Raw genomic sequence first — 19,189 nt, forward strand, 5'->3', positions numbered from 1 at the left:
CCTTCTTTCCTTCCTTTCTCTTTCTCTCTTATTTCTTCTCGCCAACTTTTGAGCTATGCTTGAATATCAGAAATGACTAAAACATTGTGCCTGACTTCATAAAGTTTTTCATTTAAAGTATGATAGAGGCCGGGGGCGGTGGCTCACGCTTGTAATCCCAGCACTTTGGGAGGCCAAGGCGGGCGGATCACGAGGTCAGGAGATCGAGACCACGGTGAAACACCGTCTCTACTAAAAAATACAAAAAATTAGCCGGGCGTGGTGGCGGGCGCCTGTAGTCCCAGCTACTCGGAGAGGCTGAGGCAGGAGAATGGCGTGAACCCGGGAGGCGGAGCTTGCAGTGAGCCGAGATGGCGCCACTGCACTCCAGCCTGGGTGACAGAGCGAGACTCCGTCTCAAAAAAACAACAACAACAACAACAAAAGTATGACAGAAACAAATACATAATTGCAAAAAAAATGTGATAAGTTTACACTGAAGACATGTATTAAGTTCACTGGTTACAAGATGGCGGTTGTGATATATAATACTCTTAATGGATAATTCAAGTAGTAGAAATTTGTTGTGATTAAAGAAATTCATGCCAGAGAAATTGTGGCTAGGCTACTTTCAGAAAGTAGTAGAAAAATTCAGAAGAGCTTGCTATTGTATTGGCACAGAATGTGAGACCATTAATCACAGAGAAAAATAGCCCTGTCAATATACGATCAATGTGTTGGGTTTTTATTAACTTCGTGTATCTATGCAGAAACCCATTTCACTAGGAGTACAAGAATCCATGGCTTTGCATTCTGTTTGATGTGTGAAATGAATCTTCTGCTTGGTGACTGATAGGAGCAATATTGATTTTGCAAGCCGTTTATGCTGAGTGGTTTCAGATTCTGCCATTCTGCAAACTGTATCTAGCCAGAGAAAAACTCTAAAACAAGGGGGAAAAGCTCTAAGAACTACATGATATCTGTGATTCTACAGAGGGCAACTCCAGAGGCACCTTTAGAATAAAAAAATCACTACCTCTCATTTATGTTAATTTTTTTCCTTTGAGGATATCACCGTGGTTCAGAAATTCCACCACACTGATTTTCACTTTCACTACTGAAGATACTGACAAGCCCTTATTAAAATGTTAAGTGGGTCTGGTTCCAGGAAGTGATAATTATAGTTAAGTTGAGGGCAAATAAAAAGGATTTCATCAGAGGAGCACATTTCTATAACTTTCCAAAGTAGGAGCATGTAACAGGAGGATTGAATCCTGGTTCATATTTATTTAAATTTCTCATGTTCTAAGGATCTGATAAACAGCTGAGAAAGACAGACACCAAAGTAACTTTTTCATCCATGGGCCCTTGTCTACAAACTCACTGCTGGTGAACAGAAAGAACCACCTGATTATATTATCCCTGCAATTCCTGGTTTCTCTTTTTTGATTGCTTTTGAGGCCCCAAATAGGAAAACGACGACATTCGCAGAAAGAATAAAGGTGCAATGGAAGGCTGTATGCATACCGCTTTATCAGTAGAGTTATGTGCTATATCAAATTATTATTTATTAAGATCCCATTACAAATAATGTTTATATCCAAAAAGAGTTCTTCTAATTATTCCTGGAAAATTTGAAATGGAATTCCTCAATCATAGCCTTAAACAATAATTTTGCACTAAATAGGCCTATGATAACTACAAAATGTAAATACAATTGTCAGAAATTGTATTTGCCCTTTCTCTTTAACTTCTCCTTGACAATTTCCTTCCATATACTCTGTAGTTCTATCAAATCCATATATTTTAAAAATACCTTTTATTCCATTTCCTGAATACTCTGTATTCTTTTATAACCCCACGTCTTTTTACACACTCTCCTTGAGAATGATGTGCAGGCCCAATTTAAATAAACATATTCTCTTTTTATTTTTCTATAATATTCTGAATATAGTTGGTAACCTAATCGTTAGCCTTATTCTTCTCCCTTACTGGTAGAAACTGTACACATTACTATTTGAAAATGCCACATATATAATTTCTCAGCTTCATGTCGTGTGATAAATCCAGACCATAAAAGATAGGAAGAAGTGTCTCACATATTCAGGGATGTTTTATTCTTTATCACAAACAGAGATAAACAAGGAAATATTTTGCTGACCTGAAAATCCTCTTCTTTGCTTAATTCTTTCTACTTCTAGATGTGACAATCATTTCAGAAACATGACACACCAATCCCTAAGACAGGTGATAGCTTGATGGAGCTGGGTAATTTAAAGAATGAAAACAGCTTTGGTAATTAATGATAGAGCTGGGCTGTGGACCAGCTCTAAAAGGTCCAACATGCAGACTTTTTGTTATGTGATCTTATAGAGGGTTTTTAATTTTAATTCTCTGTCAGGCTTTCAGGTAATTACATCTGAACTCATCCTAATTATTGCAAAGAACATCTTCTAGAGCAGTGTCATTCATCACGCGTTCTGAGTTCCAGCAGTATAATCATTGTCTGGGAACTTGGCAGAAATATGAATTCTTGAATCATACTTAGGGCTTCTGAATAAGAATCTCTTGTGGTGATGAAGAACCAAGAAATCCAGGTTTTCATAAGCATTTTAGGTGATTCTTATAGGCCTACAAGAAGTGGGTCTGTGAGAGCGTGTTTTACCTTTGCACTATACTCGCTGGCCTAGTATAACCCCAGCACACAGAGTCTGCCAGCATAAGTTGAATTGAACCAAAACTGAAGAGTTTGCTTTTCCGGGCAACACTGGCAATGATGATATACAAGAGGCATTTGTTAAAAATGTGGAGAGAAAAGATTATAAAAATTTTGATAAATGAGGGGATTTAATCAATCCAGATGACTCTTTCTAATGGTTGATTTTGTGTGTTGATTTGACTGCGCTAAGGGATGCCCAGATAGCTAATAAAACATTATCACTGAGTGTGACTATGAGGTTTTTTGTGGAAGAGATTAGTATTTGAATCAGTAGGCTGAGTAAAGAATATTCACCCTGTTAGATATGAGTTCCAAATTTCTTTTCAAAGAATTAATATGTCAATTCTTTGCCTTCTACTTTTAAACTTAACTTCCTCCTAAAGCAACGTTTTTCGATTACCTGCTCCACCCTGACTCATTCTGATCACCTGCACCACCCTACATTCCAACCACCTGCTACACCCTCATGCCAATTACCTGCTACCTGCTCTGCCCTTGCTACACCCTCATGCCAATTACCTGCTACCTGCTCTGCCCTGACTCCCGCCAAAGCACTCACCCTGTCATTCTCTTTAAATTAGCCAATCAGAATTAGTTTAGCCTGTGCGGTCTAACCCTAGCCAAAAGGGGAATGACACAGCAGCAGGGGCCACGTGTGTCAGAGATAAGAACCCCTTCCCCTTCCTTGTCCAAGTTTGTACTCACCATTATTCCATCTGTAAGGGTGCACCCTTCTATATAGAAGTACCTTGCCTTGCTGAGAATTAAAAAGAAAATTTTACATTCGAGTGCTATTTCTTTTGTGGTACTGAAACTTTATATATAACAACCCTTACCAATGTTGGTGAGTATCATCAAATTCACTAAGGGCTAATAAAACAAAAAGGCAGAAAGTCAAATTCACTCTCTTTTTTTGAGCTGAGAGATCCACCTTCTCCTGCCCTTGGACTCTGGTACTTCTGGTTGTCTCGCCTTTGGACTCAGACTAAATTACACCACTGGATTTCTTGATTCTCCAGCTTGTACATGGCAGATTGTGAGACTTCTCAGACACCAGAACCATGTGAGCCAATTCTCATCACATCGAAGAGTTCTAGTGTCTCTGGAGTACATTAATACCTCCTAATATTTTTTTCAGTTGTCCATCTAACAACATTTGACAACTGTTAAGCTTTTCTGTGTTTTTCACATGATATCTTTAAGACTGGTAGTCTTCATGGTGCATTTGGCCTAAAATATTATAAAGACACACACATGCACACACACACACACACACACACACACACACACACACACACAATGAGAGAGAGAGAGAGAGAGAGAGAGAGAGTGAGCTCTGGCTTTACAGAATAGATTTGAATATAAGCTTTGGAACTTAGTAGCTCCGTGACTTAGGCTGCATAATTAACATCTTAGAGGCTCATTTTTATATTTGAAATTTAGAGATATTTCTAAATTTCAAATATAAAAATCAAAGGACTGTTGTAAATACTTTAATAAAATGGGACAAGGAAGAAGAATGAGTAAGTAGTTATATATATTTTTTTCTTCTCTCTTTTCTTCATCTCTCTTTTTCTTTCTTTTTTTTAAATTTTTTAGCAAATGCTTTGATTAACTATTTGGATGCGTAAAGTGAACCCCAGATCACAGTGCTATAGAAACAAATGGTGCTTTAATCGATTTACTTATTTCCAGAAATCAAGAAGGAGAAGAGAGAGGTTCCCTGAAGGAGTTATTATGGTGGGGATGAGAGAAAAGGGAATAAAAAATAAAGAGATCTGAGGAGGGAAGTATATTACTCAGCAAATGGTGAAAAACCAGATATTAATGAAAAGAAACTTGGAACATGGGAAATATCTACCAGTAGATTAAGATCGAAACGTTCAAAAATAAGGCTGGCTCCTAAAGTATTACATTTTAAACGAGATTTCAAGTTGCGCCTTCGCGTCCCACCCTCATCATTATCCATCAATTCCGACAGCCATTTTGTGGTAGTTTAGGCTGCACTTTAATCTGGGCTGTCTACACAGGAGATATTAGACAACTGAGAGAAGGCCGCACAGGGCGAGAATGGAAACAAGGGCAGAATGCAGAATTTGGTTGGAAAAAGGAATTTTAACAAACATTATTAGCCGAGACAGAAGACCTTAAGGAATGCGGGTGCTACTAAAAGGAAATAGACACTGGATTTGCTTCTTCCCAGGGGGTGAGATAGAGACTAAAAAAGGTTTTAAAAATACCTGTGAAAGACGAGATGAGAGGTCTTGTCACCTCCCACATAGCTGGCATTTCTGTTATAACAACATAAGTAACAAGCTCCTGCCATTCAATAAATGTTATACAGTTTTATCATTTTTATCCACCCCCACACCTAGCCAATATATGAGGAAAAATGGTAATTATCATCTTCATTATTATCTTCTTCTTAAAAGCACATTATAAAACGGAGGCATCAGCTTCAAGGTAATTTTATGCACCTTAGAATATGACTATTCCTTCCTTGATATGGGAAAGAAATATCAAGCAGAAGTCACTGCACAGCTCACAGTGAAAATTTTTTCATTGCCCTCATAGGTAGTCTCACCCTGGGTGTTACAAACCCTAGTTTAAGCTGTCACTCAATGCTTTCTAAATAGGCAGGGAGAAGCTTCAGACACATTTTTTTTTTTCTTTTTTAGTGCTATGAGCACATACTTTCTATTGCTGGAATTTTGAGTAGCCGGTTTGTCATATTTTCAATTTGCATGTCACTTTTATTTGAAATATGGGAATGTGTATCACAGATTATGAATGATGTTTACATAGATTAATAGCCAATCTTGAAAACGTAAAGTGTCACTTTTTAGCAGTCCAGGCACTGTAGGAAATGTTTATTAATCAAGGTGAGTTGTAGTGGCTGTGGGCAGCATTCCAACTAGCAGAGGTCATTTGCAGTATGGTAATTGCAGTTGTTCAGCTTCTGTCCCCAACTTTCTGTTCTGAAGCCTGGGAAATTCACATGTCATCTTCTGTCATCAAGTTGCTACTTCAAATGGTGGTTTTCAACAGGCACAGCTGCTTTCTTTGTTATCAATGTGCATCAATAAATGTACAGAGGAAAGTCTAATTTCAGCAGCATTGAAACCAAATCCCCCATTCTCACATCTTAGAACACTATACACTGTTCTGGAATTTCATAAATCTTATTACTTGACTGTTAATCTTAAAATCTGGATTGATTTTGTTTTCTACCAAATAATAATGTTGGAGAAAAAATTAAAGGCAAATAAAAGGTGATTTTGAAATGTTTCCCTACACATCCTCTTACTTTCTCCTTCTATTTTTCTCTTTTCACTTCTCTTTCATGACTTTTTTTTAAAGAGGCAAGAACAACCTTTTAGAAATAAAAAATATAAAAAAAACAAACTTAGCTGTAGGAAGATAGGTTTTAAAAAACTTTACTATCTTTGGTATTGGAGCTCAAGTGAAGATTTTCTTACTAAATCAACTGTTTTTCAAGAAAAAAAGGAATGAAAAAAAATACCCCAAAAGAGTCTTGGATGTATACTGAGAGCTTTTACTTTCAAGATTTAAGGTTCAAGTAAATGTGTGTATGTGTGTGTGTATATGTGTGTTCATATTTGTAGACACACATGGCTGCTCATTCTAAAGATGTATGAGCCCAAGGCATTTGTGGTCATCAAATAATGTAAGCAATAAATCTGCCTGAAGGTTTTATTTCAAGTTTAATGTATTTGAAGAGAGCCTGGGACTACAGATAAGTCATATCTGTACTATGAGTGCTACTTTAGAGTCAGCTTTAACTTTTTGTTTTCAGAAAGTTTACAGAATTAGATGATCCTTATGCCTCTCTATTCAACACAAAATTTGATAGACAGCAATTTTGCAAATATAGCTTTTTGAAATGTTAGTATATGTATGAATTTGAACTTATGGTATGTAACAACAGTTGTAATATCACGGAGCACTTATTTAAGTTCCCTTATATATATATATTCTTGCATATATATGTATATACATGAGAGAATTTAAATTCCACTCACTGACATATTCTTGACTCGAAGGTAATGTAAGTGCAAACTAATTAATGCCATGGCACATACACACACAGAAATATGTTGAAGCATGTTACTCCTCCATAATCCTCTTTTTTTTCTTATTTAATATATTTAAGAACCTTGTCCAGATACACATGGAAATTATAATTTGGATAATGCATTTTAACACATTAAAAAAAGTAGCTAAGGAAAGAAATATTTTTAATTTGTAGAAAAGAGAAAATTGTTCAATATTGCATTATTAAGCTATTTTTTAGCAAATTATAGTTAAATATAAGTTTAACTCTGTGTTTGTCCAAAAATGACCATATCATGTTTGCTTCCTATGTTGTCCCTTTCCCTTCCAAAGACACTAAAGCAGAGAAATATCCCTGATAATCTAGTGTTCCTGTGTTAACCTATAAGAGAGAGAGAGAGAATGAATGCGTATATGTGTGTTGCTAGTGGATTAGACAAACGCTTATCTAGATTAAGACTTGTTTTTATTTTATTGTTTTATTTTGGTTCTAAAATGTCAGTTGGTTTACAAAATCAAATCACTCTTTTTTCTATAATTCAAATTATATAAGCATACCTTACATCTATGTGGCTATTCCCAAGGGATTTAGCTTTATAGTTAGACACATTACAATATTTTGTGAATAATTCTGGGTTTTTTTTTTTTTTTTTGAGTTGGAGTCTCACTCTGGCCCAGGCTGGAGTGCAAAGGCATGATCTCCGCTCACTGCAACCTCCACCTCCCAGGTTCAAGCGATTCTCCTGCCTCAGCCTCCCAAGTAGGTGGGATTACAGGCACACACCACAACACTCAAATAGTTTTTTTGTAGTTTTAGTAGAGACAGAGTTTCACCATGTTGGCCAAGCTGGTCTCGAACTCCTGTCCTCATGTGATCCACCTGCCTCGGCCACCCAAAGTGCTGGGATTACAGGCATGAGCCACTGTGCTTGGCCATGTGAATCATTCTTTACTCAAGCATAATGAATCCTGAAAACTCCCTGTGTCTATTTTAGTAGTATTTTTCATCATTGCTCTGAATGAAATCTAAAATCAGGCTATTCAGGCTTGATGTTTCCCTTCCAAACTCCACATCACTTTCTCTCTGATTCTGTATTAAACTGCTATGTCTCTGAGAATAACCTTCAGAAGTAAGTGTCTACCCAGACCACCGATAATATATGCACAGACTTTTAAGATGTACTTTGCAACCATTGGTTGTTTTGCTTGGATACTCCCAGGTTAATTGGATACACTACAAGCTTATGAACTGATACAGAGGCCAATAGGAGGAATCTTCCTAGGCATGTGATAAAAAGAAACGATGAACAGTAAGATAATGGCCTAAGGATTGAGTACGTGAAAATAATGTATTTTGTCTTTTCACTGCCACAATTCTTTGACTTTATAGCAAGGTATCATTCTTCACATTCATAACTTTTTCAGTCTTTCAGTCTCCTCTGTCTTAACTTGACTCCTTGCCCAACACAGATTCCACGTTTTAGTTTTACCATTATAATTACTTGTGAAGAAAGGATATATATGTACATGCTTTTAACATCCCTCTTAAGTTTTCCCCATTTAACTAGCAAAATCCATCTAGTTGAACAGGCATTACCTTCTCTTTGATTGCACTCAAGCAACATAGCAAAATTGGTGATACTGATATAAACCGATTGGCTCTTCACATTTTAAATCTGAAATGACAACACTCACATAGAAAATCCACACTGCTTGGCTATTGATATGATTTGAATGGTTGTCCCTTCCAAATCTCTTGTTAAAATGTCATCCCCATGTTGGAGGTGGGATATGATTGGAGGTATTAGTTTGTAGGAGCACCATCTCCTTGGTGATAAGTGAGGCCTCATTCATTTAGTTCCGTCAAAATTTGGTTGTTTCAAAGAGTCTGGGCCCACCCCCGCCACTTCTGTCTCTGGTTCCTGCTCTCACCACATGACAATGTCTGCTCCTGCTTTGCCTTCTGCCATGATTGTAAGCTGACTGAGCCTCACCAGAAGATGAGCAGATGCCAGTGCCATGTTTCCTCTGCAGCCTGAAGAACCATGTGCTAATTAAACCTCTTTTCTTTTCTTTTCTTTTCTTCCTTTTCCTTTTCTTTTCTTTTCTTTTCTTTTGCTTTCCTTTTCTTTTCCTTTCTATTTCTTCTTTCATAATTGAGATTTTATTGGTTATGTTGAGGGTCAGTCCACAGACATTTCAATTTGTACACAATTCTTGACACATACAGCAAAAGTCTGAAAAGCCATGAATTGTAATTATTTTTTAAAGTTATTCCAGTGATTTTCCAGGTTAAAATTTGGAGTCAAACTTTACTTAAGAGACTATCAATTTCCAGCATCTTCACATGTTGATAAGCTGTTACATAACTACCAACAATTCACAATTGAATAGTATATACACTACACACTCAGATTTTCAATATTTCACAGCACGTTAACAATGTTATTAGGAAAACACGGCTACCAAAACCAAAGATGTTACAGAGTGAGCACGATTCTGATGGGGAGAGCCATGATCAAGGAGTGGTTTTCTTTAGGAAACAATTCAACTGAAAAACAACATGGGAATAGAAATAATTTAAAACGTTCAAGACATTAAATGCAGAACTGTGACTCCATGTTGCCATTTAGTATGCTTTGTATTACAGGTTATAAAAACTAATCCCTTCTACGGAATGTTAAGGTGACACCTAAGACAGTCAAAGCCTCCCATAATTCAATACTCCACAGTATTTTCTGGTTGTACCAAAAAGTAAACAATCGACAAATAATTTCACCTCTTAAAAGAATCACTTAAAGAATGGGATGAGGTAGGATTCCCTCCTTCCTAAAAATGAGAGCTACTAACAAACTTGCGTTTACAAAATAGTTGATAAAAATATTCTTCTGGACTGTACAAGAAGGAATACAGGAAACACTGTTGAGACACTATGTGTAATATTAATCAGATTTGGTTTCTTTGTCTTGGGCTTCATCAGATGCTGGGTTCTCCGTGGTTTTACTCTCTTCGTTTTCTGCAGGTAAATCTTTTTTAGTTTCTTAGCCATTTTTGCCTATTTTCCCTTTGCTCTTCCCCTTTTCTCCTTTATTACACTCTTTTGTCTGAAGATTTATCCTTTCCTGCTGCCTTTTGTGGCTTCATTTCCACTTTTGCAGGAGCAGATTGAGCTGACAATCATGAAGATCTCCTCTTGAGTTACTTATTTACTGCCCTTTCAGCTGAACTGACCTTCCTCTTGGGCATCTGGGTAGCAGGGATGATGATTGGCAGATGCCTGTCTGTCACAGCACACGAAGCGCCTTTGCAAAGCTGGACTGCCTGGTCTCTGCTGCTCCTTCTGCCAACCAAGCTCCTGAGATCCACGGAGGGGTGATAACCAGGTGGAACAGGATTTAACCTCTGTGTTTTATAAATGACCCAGCCTTTGGTATTTCTTTATAGCAACACAAAAACAGACTAATACAGCCATACTACCACATTTTCCTTTTAAGTATTATTCACTGGATTGACTGGTAAATCGGATTTTTTTCTTCTTCTTCCCCACAAACCTAACTCTTGCTTTACTCACACCAAGTTGAAGAGCTCATTGAGAAAATTAAAGATATGAAGAAAACTCCTCATCTTCCTCAAGTCAAATATACAATCCTTACATTCATCATATATATGTCTTCTAATTTTTATTATAAAGATATTTTCTTACTCCTGTCAAAGTTAGTGCCTCCACTGATTATAATGGCAGAATTAACCCCAACCAAATGATTGTACAGTCATTTCCCCAGCTCCCATTCTTTCATAAAACCATTTTAATATTGTATCAATATCCAATAGTCCAATAAAATTGCTCCATCCAGCTTCACAAAAAACAAAATTACGGTATATTATCAATATATTTAGCACCAATTTTAAGTTTGGGGGATATAGCATTTAAAAACAAACACAATTTCTGCTTTCCTGGGTCATATATTCTTATGGCAGCAGAACATTTTATAAATAACTCAGTAAAATACATATGTTAGATTTTGCTAAGTGCTAGAAAGAGAAAGGCATAGGAAGTGTCAGTATTGGTTGTGGTTGATTTGAAATTAAGTAGTCTAGGAAAGTATCACTAAGATGCTAATGCTTGAACTATTACCCAAAAAGTTCAGGAAAATAAGCCGAGCATGGTGGCTTATGCCTGTAATCCCAGCACTTTGGGAGGCTAAGGCGGGTAGATCACCTGAGGTCGGGTGTTTGAGACCAGACTGGCCAACATGGTGAAACCCTGTCTCTACTAAAAATACAAAATAATCTGCCAGGAACGGTGGTGTGTACCTGCAATCCCAGCTACTGGGGAGGCTGAGGCAAGAGACTTGCTTGAATCTGGGAGGCAGAGGTTGCAGTGAGCAGAGATTGCACCACTGCACTCCAGCCTAGGCTACAGAGTGGGAGTCCATCTCAAAAAAAAAAAAAAAAAAAAAAAAAGGTTGAGGAAAATAGGCATAGAGTAATCTGAAAAAGAGTTTTCTTGGGAGAGGGAGTGACAAGTACACATTTGAAAAGTAAAATTTTTCCTGGCTCTGTCCTCCCTCACTGACAGGTCCTACCCTCTTCTGTTGTTGTTGGCTCTTACTCCAAACAGACTCTGTATATTATAATTCCTTTGTGTTCAAAACTCTTCATTTCACCTATGCTTTCTCTCTTGGTGGCATCATACATTCCTATGAAATATCATCTCTATTCTATTAACTCCCAAGTTATATATTTATATATGATATATATATATAAATTATATGTATAAATATATGTAGCACCTAAATATATTATGATATGTATATGTGTGTGTGTGTGTGTGTGTGTATATATATATATAGCCAAGGCTATTGTTCTCAGCTCCATATCTATATATCCATCTACTGTCACATTTTCCATCTATATCTTAGGCTTACCATGTCCCCCGAAAAACTTCTGTGTGCTTTCCTTGTTTATCTCATCAGTAAAACAACCTTCCTAGTTCTCAGACAAGATCCTCATATCTGATATATTCATTTTTCTACCTTTGTTATTCAATGCATCTGTAATTACTGTCAATTTTAATTCCAAAATGTATTTCAAATATGAAGGAACTTCCAAAAGTTCATGAAAAATATGAATTATGAAAAAAACTATGCAGGGAATTCAAAAGTTTTTGCACCAAATATTTATTGACCTCAGTTTGAAAAGGTCCCCTATAAAAGCAACATGAATTCTAGTAAAATTGAAGCAAGAACAAACATAAAATTTATGGTGAAGCTTGGGTGGAAGAATGGTGAAATCACTGATGCTTTATAGAAATCTTATAGGGACAATGCTTCAAAGAAATCAGCAGTTTGCAAATGAATAGAAAGAGTTATTGTTTCGTGTGTGTGTGTGTGTGTGTGTCTGTGTGTGTGTGTGTGCTTCTGTGGTTTGTTTTCATTTATTTATTTTCAGAAAGTGTCTTTCTCTGCCACGCAGGATAGAGTGCAATGGGGCAGTCACTGCTCATTGCAGCCTGACCTCCCAGGCTCAATCTATCCTCTCATCTCAGCCTCTAAAATAACTGGGACTACAGGTGTGCACCACCACAATCAGCTAATTTTTATTTTTTTTTGTAGAGACTGGGTCTCCCCATGTTGCCCAGGCTGGTCTCAAAGTCCTGAGCTCAAGTAATTCACCTGTCTCAGCCTTCCAAAGTGAGAGGATTACAGGTGTGAGACTGGCCTGGATAACTAGTTTTAAGAAGGGATGAGATGATGTTGAGGATGAAGCTGGCAGCAGCAGACCACTGCATCAAGTTGCTAGAAGAAAAAAATTCTCTATTTGTGTCCTAATTGAAGAGAATCAACAATTATACAGTAGAAACACTAGCCAACAATAGCTTACACAATTCTGACTAATAATTTAAAGTTGAGCAAATTTTTATGCAATGGATGCCAAAACCATTGCAGACGAGAGCCAAGCTTTCAATGAATATTTTAAACAAGAGAGATTAAAATCTTAAAGCACTTTTTTGAAGAACTATAAAAGGAGATAAAACATGGCTTTGCCAGTATGATTCTGAAGACAAAGCACAATAATAGCAATGGCTACCAAAAGGTTGAAGTGTTCAAGTCAAAGCAAAAGTGCATCAGTTAGGAACAAAGGTCCTGGCAACAGTTTTCTGGGATGCTCAAAGTATTTCATTTAATTAATAATGTAAAAATCCTGCATTAATAAGGATAAAATTTCAGCACCCTCGTTTTTGGAGGGTCGGCTAAATTTCTGGCTTTATCAGTTACAAAAGTGGTTTTACAGCCCAGTAGTTCTTCTTGCCTACTGCACAGTTAAGCCAATACACTGAGACAGCAGTGTTGCAGAAAAGAAAGAGTTTAATTATCACAAGACAGCCAAATGGAAGGACAGGAGATATTTCTTAAATCCACCTCCATCCCTAACCTTGGAGGCTAGGATTTTTTAAGGACAGTTTGGCAGGAAGGGGTCTAGGGAATGAGTGCTCCTGATTGGTTGGAGATTAAATCATAGGAGCATCAGAATGGTTTTTGTGCATTGAGTCAGCTTCTTGGGGTGGGGGGTGGCAGTCACAGGACCAGCTGAGTCAGTTCCTTAGTATGAGTCACGGATCCAAGTGGTGTCATTCAGTTTATCAGAATGCAAATGTCTGAAAAATATCTCAAGACCAATCTTAGGCTTTATAATGGTGATGTTATCGGAAAAACCAGAGAAGTTACGAATCTTACGACCTCCAGCTACATGACTCTAGAGCAGTAAGACAACTAAGAGACAATGGCTGGTTATTGCTTAACTGCATTAGCAGAATTCAGACGCCTCTCAGATTTCTAATCTTGCCATCTTTCATTAGTTTTACCAAGGCACTTTTGGTTCCCAAATGAAGAGGGAGGTAGTTTTGGAATGGAGCTATTATCGCCCTTGCTTTAACATTAAACTACAAACTAAATTTCTTCCATGGTTAGCTTGGCCTAGGCCTAAAAATGGGCAAAGGTAGTTAGCTTGTGAGGTTAGAGGCAAGATAGAGTCCGCTGTGTCAGATTTTTTATACTGTAATAATTTTTGCAAAAGAAGTTTCAGTGTCTTGAACTTCATGGAGCATATGTTAAAAAATGAAGTCTATACTTCCTATTTTTATCTTGTCATTCCATTTTTCTAGAAACTTTTTAAAGCTCCCTCATATACATAGATCTCTTAACTTGCCTATTTACACTCTAATTCACCTTGGATAAAGCCATAACCTCCTAACTGGCTTTTCTGCTTACAATAATGACACTCCCTTCAATCAATTTTTCACAAGTAGCCTGGTTAATTTCTTTCAGAAATGTTAATTGTTAACTTGTTTCCTTTTGTTAATTTGTTAATAGTATATGATGGCATCACAATCCATGCAAAACAAAATCCAAAGTCTTTTCCTTGACCTTAACAGACCTTAATCATTTAGACCTTGCCTAATTTCATATTTAATCCATACATTTCTCCTAGTTTATGTAACTCTAGCCATGCTAATCTTTACCAAACCCAAGGTAACAGGTTTTTCTTTTATTCAAGTTCTTTACTGTTGTTTATATATCTGGAAATGATTTTCTTCATCCATGTATAGCTAGTTCTCTCATATATTTTAGCTAACATTATGGGAATTATCTCATCAAAGAGATCATCTACAACTTACCCAATCTCATGTTTTTTTTTTTCTCAAGATTCTGTTAATGTTGTTTGTAAAAATTCTTATAATCTAAACTTTCTGTTTTAGTTTTCTGTATTCAGATTGTTCAAAAAACATATCAAACCTGATTTTTTTTTTTCATTGTCACATTTCATATCTTCCCAACTGAATTCCAAAGTTATACCTTTTTTTCTCTTGTCATTTTATTCCAATCCCCTACCAGAGTCAAGAGTTCATAGCAGGTGCACAGTAATTTTTGTTAAATATATAATAGAAAAAATGGATGAGTATGTTATTAGGAAGTAATGAGAAATAAAATTATATGTGAGAGGGATGAAAGATACAATTTTTGAAAGCATCGGAGTTTGATTATGTATAGGTAATTGTGGCAACTCCCAACATTATGCTTGTTCACATTCTATTGTAAGGATAATTGAATTAACATTGTATGATAAGCTATAAAGGAGAAAAATAACAAATAAACATAAATCTTTGTTTAATGAGTTTACAGTAACCCTTTCTGTTTGTCTGGTGACTCAATAACTTCAGAGGCACATCCTTGTCGGAAGATATTTTGGCAAATTCTAATCACATCTGGTTGAAATATGTAAAATGATTTAGTCTTGTCCTTCCCCAAATGGTCAATCTGATTTTCTTTAAACATCATATCTGGCAAGACACTGGCCTATTTAAATACCAAGACCACTGTCCCCATGGCTTTACTTTAACACAAACTAAAGTATCAAATCCTAAGCCTTGTGTGCAAGGTCTATTACTGTCTTTCCCAGATATAAGCTCTTCACAGTCCTAAAAGAAGTTTCTGTTCCTGTTGAACCCACACATATACCGATCCCAAGTAATCTCTACTTCTGAACATATATTATATTCCAATATATCCTTCTATCTTAAATGCCCTATTTTCCCATTCTTTCCCCACCTCAAAGGCTTTTTTTTAGAAAAGTATATGCATATTTTAAATTTTCACTCAAATGCTATCTCATCCCAAAGAAATTTGGCTCTCCTCTGAACCTGTCAGAATCACTCATCTTATTATTTATTTTAGCATTTAAAAATCATACATCATTGTATTCTTGTTGAAAATAACTCATACAATGTATACATTCTCTTTCCCATTTACTTTCCCTCCTTTCCCAAAAGGTAATGACTATTATTAATTTGGACCACATTTTTAGAAAGCATAAAGTTGAAAGGAAGATACTCCCATCTCTTCATACCAATTAAGAAATTGTGTAAAAAATTACAGCGAGATCAATAAGTTCTCGTGTACTATAGTGTAGTAAGGTGACTACAGTCAACAGTATTATAGTGCATATTTCAGAATAATTAGAAGAGATCATTCTAAATGTTCTCACCACAAAGAGGTAAACAACTTTTGAGGTAAATGATATGCTAAGTACCATAATTTTATCATTACACAATGTATACATGTATGAAAACATCACACTGTATCTCATATATATGTACAATTATTATATGTCAATTAGGAACAAAATTTAAAGGTCACATTTTACTAATTCTAAAACTTGCTCTAGTCACTTACCTACATGTCTTTGGTATCATTTCATGTGAGAATGTATAAATGTTCCACATTTATTTAAATCTTGCATAATATTTCCTAGAATTGATATAACAATGTCTTGTACTGATAGACATTTAGAATGTATCCATATATATTTTTATTGCTAGGCAATGTTGAAATAGAGAAAACTTTTTGGACATAGTACTTCATTTTTTGATTTTGGGATACATGTGGTGAACATGCAGGTTTGTTACATAGGTATACATGTACTATGGTGGTTTGCTGCACTTATCAACCCATCATCTATGTTTTAAGCCTGGTATGCATTAGGTGTTTGTCCTAATGCTTTCCCTCCCCTTGCCCCCTACACCGCCCTCACTGACAGGCCCCAGTGTGTGATGTTCCCCTCCCTGTGTCCATGTATTCTCATTGTTCAACTCCCACGATGAGTGAGAACATGCGATGTTTGGTTTTCTGTTCCTGTGTTAGTTTGCTGAGGATAATGGTTTCCAGTTTCATCCATGTCCCTGAAAAGGACACAAAGTCTTTCTTTTTTATGGCTGCATAGTATTCCATGGTGTATATATGCCACCTTTCCTTTATTCAGTTTATCACTGATGGGCATTTGGGTTGGTTCTAAGTATTTGCTATTGTGAACAGTGCTGCAGTAAACATATGTGTGCATGTGTCTTTATAGCAGAATGATTTATAATCTTTTGGGTATATATCCAGTAATGGGATTGCTGGGTCAAATGGTATTTCTGGTTCTAGATCCTTGAGGAATCACCACACTGTCTTCCAAGGACTTCTAATAATTCACTAAGTATTTGCTAAAGTGAGTTCTAGACACCTGAGATAAATCATTGAAAACAACAAACACAAAAGACTGACATTACAGTGTTGAGTAAGGTAGTCAAGGTGAGTCTCTTTGAGACAGTAAGATTTAAGAAAAGGCCAAAGGAGGTGAAGAAGTTAGCTGAACAGATAGATATATGGGGAAACAACATTCTAAACTGAGAAAACAAAATAAATCCTTGAACTAGAACTACACATAATGTATTGGAAGAATATCAAAAAGATCTACATGGGCCAAGCAGTGAGTAATGGGCAAGTAGGAGGAGAAAATGTCAGAAGGTTTAAGAAGCTTAGAGCTTTTAGAATATTTAAAAACCGTTGCCTTTCACTTAGAGTGAAATCTAAAGTTTTGAAAAGAAACAAAAATAATTGAGGTTTCCTTATTTTATGGCCACTTTATTTTTTTCCAAATTGCTCTCTGAATTTTGCATCATTTCACATGTCCACCAATGATATGTATGAAAGCATCTCTTTTTGCTCAGCCTAAATATATTTGGGTTATTATTAATCCTTTTAATTTTTTTTCTTTTTTTTTCTTCAAATCTGTTTGCTCTACACTGCCTTTTTCTGGAAACTGGAGAGGGTAGGCATGATTTCGTACAATTATTGGTCATTGTTATATCTTCTCCATCTGTACACCTCTTGCATATTTTTACTATTCGGCTTTTAAATGTATTCATATATCAACTCCCAAACATTTTATAGGTATAATGTACAGTGATTGTGTCTTTTGTCTCTGCTTTTCTTTGATAAGTTCTGTACTCCACTAAAGTCTAAACTGCTTATATGCAGTACAGAAAAAATAAGTCTTTGTTCAAGGGATTAATAAATGAAGTGCATAGTCTCCTTTATGAAAAACAAAGACCTCTAGTTTTTCTTGTTTAGTTGTTTTTTTTTTTTTTTTTTTTTTTTTTTTGAGACGGAGTCTCGCTCTGTCGCCCAGGCTGGAGTGCAGTGGCGCAATCTCGGCTCACTGCAAGCTCCGCCTCCCGGGTTTACGCCATTCTCCTGCCTCAGCCTCTCCGAGTAGCTGGGACTACAGGCGCCCACCACCATGCCCGGCTAATTTTTTTTTTTTTTTGTATTTTTAGTAGAGATGGGGTTTCACCGTGGTCTCGATCTCCTGACCTAGTGATCCACCCGCCTCGGCCTCCCAAAGTGCTGGGATTACAAGCGTGAGCCACCGCGCCCGGCCTATTGTTTAGTTTTAAACTTTCTTTGTGTGAAAATAAAACTTCCTGTTTGTGTCTTTTTAATAAACATAGATTAAATTTCCTTTTATTTATAGCAATAATCATTTATTTTAATTAAGATAAAATATATGGAAAACAGTAACTCAATCCCTTAAACTATATATTGATTCTTCTTAAGTAATCATCTGTAAAACACTCTATCCTATCATTTATGAAGGTTTATTTCTTAGATAGTCCTGTGAAAAAGATCAGCTGCCTCTATGATCTATTATGTTAAAATTCACAGAAAATATTGCCATTCTAGTGGCATAGTAGTACAATAAATCACCCAATGCTGTATAAAAACCACAATTAAAAAACAACAACAAAATGATATTATTGAACAAGAATAAAGAATGCAGGAATACAGAAGAATGAAGAAAACTGCAAGAAAAATCAAACTGTAAAAATCCAACAATATACTAAATAAGAGAAAGCCAAGACTATGAATTCTTAATCAGTTATTTCAATGGTACCTGGTATGGTAGCAAAAATATATTTTTGCTCACTTTTAGTGAAGAACATATAATCTAGGCTCATTTTGTAAAATCTAGGGAGAAACATAAAAAAATACTTGTCAGTCAAAAGTGAGGTAATGTCAAAGAAAAAAATGAAATAGCAGCTGTAAAAATCAAATAGACTCCCATATGCAGTTATTTGAAGGGAAAATGCCATGTGGTTTTATCCTTAAATATATTTTCTTTGTTTTATGAGTTTTAACGTAATAATTTAATATTCTCCTAAATTAGGAATTAAGAGTAACACTTCTTAGTTTGTGTCAACTTTTACGTAATTATGTACAGTGTAAGAAAAAAATTATGCATTTTTTTCTCAATATATAGCCAAATGGCACAATATGTGCCTTAAAAACTTTTTGACTTTTAAGCTATGTACTTTTATCATGAAGAAACTGGGCTGAATGTAAAATAATGTCACTAAATATGTTGCAGAGATATCACATTTATTTCAATTTTTTGGTACTACACTTAATGTTACAGTGCAACAAAAAAGTGTTTGCTTTTTTTTTTTTTATAGCGAACAGAAAACTCATATTTTAGCTACTTTTCTTTCTTTGAAAACTTGGGTTTGAAAAGCTTAATTTCATGCTAAAAAGATCG

The 19,189-nt window shown here is 35.9% G+C and overlaps 1 protein-coding gene across 4 annotated transcripts in view; it reads right to left on the minus strand.

Annotated features, from left to right (window-relative positions):
- Positions 1 to 19,189, minus strand: part of LUZP2 (leucine zipper protein 2) — a 585,694-nt gene that overhangs the window by 359,486 nt on the left and 207,019 nt on the right. The gene's annotated exons all lie outside the window — the stretch shown is intronic.

This window comes from Symphalangus syndactylus, chromosome 6 (assembly GCF_028878055.3).
Source record: "Symphalangus syndactylus isolate Jambi chromosome 6, NHGRI_mSymSyn1-v2.1_pri, whole genome shotgun sequence".
NCBI lineage: Eukaryota > Metazoa > Chordata > Mammalia > Primates > Hylobatidae > Symphalangus > Symphalangus syndactylus.